This window comes from Ananas comosus, linkage group 16 (genome assembly GCF_001540865.1).
Source record: "Ananas comosus cultivar F153 linkage group 16, ASM154086v1, whole genome shotgun sequence".
Classification (NCBI taxonomy): Eukaryota; Viridiplantae; Streptophyta; class Magnoliopsida; order Poales; family Bromeliaceae; genus Ananas; species Ananas comosus.
In genome coordinates, this window is record NC_033636.1 from 2,763,069 (window position 1) to 2,771,054 (window position 7,986).

Sequence of the window (7,986 nt, forward strand, 5' to 3'; positions counted from 1 at the left end):
CGTTCGGGAACCGGTCCCTGGTCGGGGAGACCGGTCCCCGAAGGTGAAAAACGCCCAGTCTGGGCAGATCAAGGGGAAACAAGTTGAGGGGTTTAAATGCAATTGTCATAACACTATATGTGGACACCCCTCTCTCTCCCACAGCCATTTTCACCCTTCTCTCCCATTTCCTCTCTTCCTCTCTCTAGAACTCTTGCTCTAGGGCTTGGAGAAGAAGAAGAAGGAGCAAGGGAAGGTGGATTTGGAGGCTTTGGTTTGTTCTACAAGCTCTCCTACAAGAAAGACTTGGAGGGGCTTGGGCTAAGGTGAGTTTTTGGTAGAAATGAGTCTAGTGCTTGGTTTTAATCCCTATGTTTTGGAGCTTTGGGTTGTTTTTGGCCATGGGAGCCTTCTATATGCCTTGAACTCCATGGAACCCATGAGAGCTCAAGTGCTCTCATGGTGGTTGGGTAGGGTTTGTCATGGAAGCCCTAGGGATTGATTCCAAGGGTCTAGAGACCTTACTAGCATGCTTCTTAGATGATCCTAAGTTATTGTTTGCTTAAGGTTGGGATCGATTCATGGGAAAACCCTAAATGACAATATTAGGCCTTGAATTTGGGGCTTTTGCCCTAGGATTGTTCGGGAACAAATTGACCCCGTGGAAACCTAATTGGGGATGCCCTAAACACGTTGGACAACTCCGTTTAACATTACGAAAACGATAGAGTATAGTCCATGTACAAAAGGCCTAATATGGCACCGTTTTGATTATAGGGCGCGGAAGCGGCTTTCGTAAAATCCGGGAGTCGTCATATACTTCACCCAAACGATTACTAGAGGTGGGGGGTGCACGCCGGAATCGTTGGATTCCCTTCTATGTCTGTTTTCTCTACTCTTGAGCATATATGTATAGATATACCCATTCATGCATAGTAGGATAGATACATGTGGAACTTGGTTTGACTTCATTTATATGTTTCTAACGTAGTTGAACATAGTGGACGATAGAACCAAGACGACATGTGTGATTGGACCCTCCAGTTGTGTGAATGTGAGATTGGACTTGGACAATAGAAAATAAGGGTGACATTGACATAGAAATAAGATTGGCATTAATAAATAAACCGTTAAATCTAGTTTAACCAAATTATGGCATCATCACGGATATGGCCTTGAGAGTGGCAAGAATGAATAGGTAGAGACCTACCATGACATTGACATTGTGACCAGTGGCTAGGAATCCTCAAGTTGGGGATTAGATCGATACTCACATTACGTCTTGGCTTGAGGGAGGTCGCTCCCCCTCGAGCAGTGCACTCCGGAGTTGGTCACCACTGGGCGAGGTAAAGTCCCACCAGTTGACGGTCCCTAGGGAGGTTCGAGTCCCCCGTTATTAAGGGATTTTGGGTTGTGAGTTATTGGGGTTAACAGAGTTAACCGGTAAGATTGGGTAAGAGCCAAAGCTTGATTATGATTGGAGCATGCATGCATTTCCATTATCGCATTGAAATTATATATCTACTAACTTCTTTCTTGCAGGCATAGTATTAGTTGCATTAGTAGTGGTTACTTTTTCTCCTTTGAAATACTTATGCCTGGATGGACCTAGTGGGTAAGTCGGCGAGGTCGGATGTCGAGCCCACTGGGAACTTCGTTGTAATTCTCACACCACTAACCCTACAGGTCCTAGCACGAGCGGGGCGGCGGAGGACCGAGGCAAGGGTTTAGCGCCGTAGGTAGCGGCCACCGGAGTAGCATTACATTTTGTAGTCATTTCCCTTTTGGTGTACATGTAGCAGCTTTATTTTGTTGAATTAGAGATGTAAAGTAGTAAACAATCATGTATTTGGTGGATGACTAAATGTAAAAAGATATGATGGTTGAATGGAATGTAATAGTTTTGTTTACTTGAATTTGGTTTAAATGAAATCAAATATCATGTGTGGTGTATATTTTGCTTAGAGCTTTCGCTTCCGTTGTGGCTTGCCCTCGCGCAAGCCTTATATTATATATGCAATTCTCTTGTTGATTGCCTATTTATACATATTGTTAGAGCCTTGGGCGGACAGGGGAGGCTCTGTCCGTTCGGCGTCTGTTGACGTGACCCGAACCCGACCAAATTGGCGGGGATTGGGGCGTGACATGTGTAGACTTCACACCGCTCACCATAAAGATAATGACGCCAAAACTTTAAAGCAAAAACTACGGCCACCAACTCTAAATAATGTGTCAGATAATTCTTTTCATAATGACGCTATTACCTTTTCATCCTACATCAAACACACCCCAACCCGTTAAGTGAAGCATCATTGTAAAATACATACTCTACTCCTACCACAGGTAATGCAAAGATTGGGGCGGTTGTCAATTACTACTTTAATTCCAAGAAACTATTCTCACACATATCATTCCAAATAAACTTAGTTTCTTTATGTGCGAGTTGCGTGAGGGGAACAGACAACTTAGCAAATCCTTCAACAAATCTCTGGTAATACACGGCTAGACCGAGAAAACTCCGAACCTCGGTGACATTGGTCGGTCTAGGTCAATCCTTTATTGCCTCGATTTTCTTAGGATCCACCGCTGTACCTGCTCCCGATACTACATGTCCCAAGAATGCCACTTCGCGGAGCCAAAATTCACATTTCTTTAACTTAGCAAAAAGCTTCCTCTCTCGAAGTACCTACAATACTTGTCTCAAAGGAGCTTTATGATCCTCATCACTTCGAGAATACACCAAAATATCGTTGATGAACACCACGACGAATCTGTCTAAATAGAGCTTAAAGACACGGTTCATTAGATCTATAAAAGCTGCTGGGGCATTAGTAAGCCCAAATGGCATAACTGTGAACTCATAATGTCCATACTATATTCCGAAAGCCGTTTTGAAACATCTTCTGGCTTGATCTTGAGTTAATGGTAACCAGATTACAGATCAATCTTTGAATACACCTTGGATCCTTGAAGTTGATCAAATAAGTCATCATTTATCGGCAATGGATACTTATTCTTAATCTGGACTTTATTAAGCTTATGATAATCTACACACAAACAAAGTGATCCATCATTCTTCCTAACAAATAGGACTGGTGCTCCCCAAGGCGAAACACTTGGCTTAATGAAACCTTTCTCAAACAAATCTTGCAACTGCGCCTTCAATTCCTGAAGCTCAGCTGGTGCCATTCTATAGGGTGCCTTTGAGATCAGGGTAGTTCCAGGAACAAGATCTAACACAAACTCAATCTCCCTATCAGGAGGCACACCAGGTAACTCTGCCGAAAACACATCCACAAACTCCCGTATAGAAGAATATCCTCAATCTTAGAGACATCTCCAATACTCTCAATGATGCTAGCCAAGAAGGCTACACATCCACTCTTAATCAACTGCTTATCCCGAGTAGAAGAGATAGTAATCCCAAACAGCGAACTCTTACACCCTCTGAACACCGCCTCGTCATGTCCAGGCTCTCGAAACATCACAGTCCGGTTCACACAGTCGATGGTGGCGTAATACCTCGTGAGCCAATCCATGTCTAACACTACATCAAACTCTCCAAGCTTGTGTAGGGCTAACAAATCAATCGGCATAATTCAATCCCCTACTCTAATAGGGCAACTAGGGCACTACTCTTGAATGTCCAAAGTATGATCGAGAATAACAACTCGTTCCGGATGCAAAGTAGGTATAAGCTCAATGCCATCCAACTAAGGAAATAGCCGATCGATGAAAGAATGTGATGCACCGGTATCAGATAATGCTCTAACTCTTATGCTATTAATTAAAATGATACCTGCAACGAGCTCCTCTGCTGTTGTTGCCTCCTCGGTCTGGGCCGCATACATGTGCCCGTTAGGTGCTTGTCGCAACCCTCGAACTGTTATGCTACAAGTGGTCGCCCGGCCTGGTAGTGGGTAGGTGGAGTCCCCTGACTTTGACCCAGTGAAGCTAGTGCCGATGCAGACGACGGTGCTGGGGAAGAACCTTTCGGGCACTCTGATCGAAAGTGACCCTCCTGGCCACACTGAAAACACTTGCCCCCACGCTGCGGGCACTGTGGTAGGAAATGAGGACCACCATAGATTATGCAACGCGGTGGCCGACAATGGTCAGGCGCTCCACGTGAGGAAGAAGAACCACATCCTCGTGATTCACTCGGATGCTTCGGCGGCCTCCTAGAGTTATGTAACATACCGAAACTTCGGTTAAGTAATCCAGACTTTAGCCAAATTGACTAAAGCGACCGAAGGAAAAGTTAGACAAAAATCAAATTAACATTCCAACAATATTGGGAAGGTTAAAAATGAGTTCTAAAAGAGTTAGAAAGGTTTTAGCATTGATCGGAGTGAAATGGAATTGAAAAGATGCAAAACTAGAATTCTGGAGATCTTGTACTGGTACAACATCAGAAGTGTACCGGTACCGCATAGTAAACCGAGGGGAAGCTGCTCTCGGGTTTTGGAAAAAAATCGGCTGTGGAACCGGTAACACCCCTGGTGTGTACCGGTACACATGCATGATTACCCGAGAAGCTGCTCTCGAGTTTGCCTCTGCGTAATCGTGTTACTGGTGACACCCAGCCTGTACCGGTACACAATGGACCCGACAGCAAAAATAGGTCTGTTGTAAATTAGAGAAAAGGGAGGGTTTTATTGCAATTGTTACAACATAATAACAACTTAACACACCGTCCACTCTCTCTTCACAGCCAAACACAACCCTACCCTCATTTCTCTCTTTCTCTCTCTAGAGATCTCTCCAAGGAGCAAGGAGAAGGATTTAGAGGAGATTTCTTGGGTTTTGAAGGCTTGGGGACTCTCCTACAAAGTGGACCTTGGAGAGCTTTGGGCTAAGGTGAGGTTTTCTTGTAAGAGTAAGGTTAGGGCTTAGATTTCATGCCCTAAATCCTTGGATTTGAGCTTCTTACAAGTGTGGGAACCCTCTAATGGCTATAAAACACATGAAATCAAGTTTTTCTCATGTGCTCCCATGGTAGAAACCTAGGGTTTAGTTTTTATGCCCTAGAAATGGTTTGAAAGGCTTAGAAAAGATTCTAAAAGAGTTCCTAGAGGTTCAACAAGCTTTCTTTTGCTTGCTCTAGAGATCAAATTCAAAGATTTTGCAAATGGCATTGTTAGGGCACCGAAATTGGAGCTTTTGCCCTAGAGTGGTTTAAAGGCAAATTGACCTTGTAGAAATCTAATTAGGGGTATTTCTAGCAAGAATATGAACTCGATTCGGTGATCCGCCGAGTGTACACAAAGATATTGACAAAAACGTTATTTTTTGTACAGATAGCCGCAGCACGTGGAATAGGCCCCCAAAAATTTCAAGATTTGAACCGTAGTGCCCTTGTAACCATATAAGGTGGGTGGTGCCTTCCGAAATCATTGAATTTTCTTTTATGTCTAAAGTGTCATTTTTGAGCATAAGTGTATATTGAATATTGTGCATGATAGGGTTAATTGAGAGCTTCTATTTGCATGATTGTCAGTATAAGTGCATGAGAAAATGATTATAAAAGAGTAAAAACTTGTATAACCCTATGCATGCATGAATGATGATAAGAACCCAGAAAATGACATTATGACATGTGGATTTTGTGACATTGGTGAACACAATGAATACTAGAGTTGGACTCGTAGTAGAGTGGCATAAGTGAATGCATTGAATGCTAGAGATAATGATATTGAGAACAAGAATGCTAGAGTTGAACACTTAGAGAATAAGTGTGGCATTAGTAAATGAGTACAAAGAACCAAGTAGTGTATATGACACTAGTGTGAGTTAAAGAATGCAAGTAAAGAGAAATAGTGACATTGTGACATAGAAACCTTAAAGTTAAGGGTCACATGAGCATTGGAATCCTTAAAGCTAAGAATTGATCATACTCACCTATAGTTTTGGCTTGAGGGAGGTTGCTCCCCCTCGAGCGATGAGCTCCGAAGTTGTCACCACTGGGATGTGGAACCCCCAGAGGACGGTCCTAGTGGGAGGAAGCTTAGGACCCGCGATTAGGGACTTGTGTTGGTGAGTTATGGAACCCGGCGGGAGGAGGCTTAGGGCCCGACGGGTTAGCCACGAGATTGAACAGTGTAAAGCAAACTTGCATTCCTCATGAGCATTCTATTTGAGCATAGCATTCTATATATTGTTCAGGCATATTAGCTGCATTTGTTAGTTGGCTACTATCTATTTTTTCTTCTATTATGCCTGATTTAGACATAGTGGGAAAGTCGGCGAGGTCGGCGGCTGAACCCACTGGAAACTTTGTTGTAGTTCTCACCCCACTATTTCCACAGAGCCTGGGCCGAGCGAGCCGGCGGATGATCGCGGTAAAGGTGTCACACCATAGCTAGAGACCACCCGAGTTGGTTTCGCATTTTGGTTTAGTTGCGTACCTTATACATCATCTTTTGTATTTTGATGATTTTAGTTGTATCAAAATGTCTAAATGAACGATGTAAAAGAATTTCATAGTTAATTGCAAATGGTTATATTTTGAGGAATGTGTGATGTACAAAAGAAATGATGCAAAGAATGTAATGAAAGTTTATTAAAGTTGAATGCATGTATGTAATTTAAATTTAATCATATTACTTGTATGTTAATTAGACAGTACTTTCACTTTGGCTACTGCTTGCCCTCGTGCAAGCCATTATGTTTGCTTTCGCATGTGCAAATTTTGTACTCAATTTGTACTTGTTGTTGAGCCTTGGGCGGACAGGGGAGGTGCTGTCCGTTCGGCGTCTGTTCGACGTATCCGAACTGACCAAATAGGACCGGGTTTGGGACGTGACAAGTTAGATTTACTGTTTCTCTCAGTCGCTTGCCTCTTGCCCTTCGCCTGTCAAAAGCTTCTCTTTTTTTCTTAGCAATCTCTACACCCTTCTCCATGACTAGGGCGTGATCCACAACCTCACGGTAGGTCTTCAGATTTGCCGACTGGACCAACCTGAAGATCGACGGTCATAGGTCCACCTTAAAAATACGAGTCTTATCTTTATTATCCCTTGCCACAAAAGGCACGCAATGTAGCAAATGAGAAAACTCTCGCTCGAATTCTGCCACCGTCTTGTCTCCTTGGTGCAAGTTGCACAAATCCTGTTCCATATGTCGCTTGACACTCTGAGGAAAGTATGTCAACAACAGTAGCTCCTTGAACTTCTTCCAAGTAATAGCCACCAGGTCAGTGTTGGGATCATCACGAATGTCGGCCCACTATTGGTATGCCTCGCCATCCAAATGGTGTGTAGCCAACCACACCTTATCCTACTCCTCCATGAAAGTTTCATGAAATAACTTCTCTATGTGAGGAACCCACTTCTCCACAATACAACGATGCGCTTTCTCGCTATCACTCTGGGATTATGCCTTTGGAATTCACTTAAACGGTCCATGAGCTACTCCCGCTCCATTCTTTTCGCTATCATAGGTAAAACCATCCCTGTCGATGGTGTATGAATCGGCGGTGTTGCCACCACTTCCTCACTACGCTTAGTGCTCGGGGCTGTATGAGTGCCTGGCACCTGAGGTTGAGCCTCTACAGTAACTCCTCCAGCTGGCGCTGGTGGGGAAGGGTTCTAGCTCACGCAGAAGCCTATTGAAGTAGCAAGTCCTCCAACCGCTTCATCCTCACCTCCTGTCGGCATGCTGCATCCGCTTGCTGCTAAGCTGCAGTTGACTGTTGCTCCACCAAATCCGTCAACAAAGCCAACTAGTCTCTCAACTCACGAACCTCGTTAGATCTGGAGGTAGTAGCGGAGGTCTCCACCTCCTTAGCATCAGTTGCCGCCTCGGGTGACGTGGAGCGAGTCCTCAGCATCTCAAGTTACAACAAACATAACATGCGCAAGTTAGAACATCCAATGCCATCGCAACCCCACTCATGAAAATAGAACCCCAATCATGTGAAAGTAGTAAAGTGAGTCTCAACTATCCCCTGAGGTCATGTTGTCGGCTGCCAACGTGACCTTCCAAGGAGTTAGAAGTTGCACACTT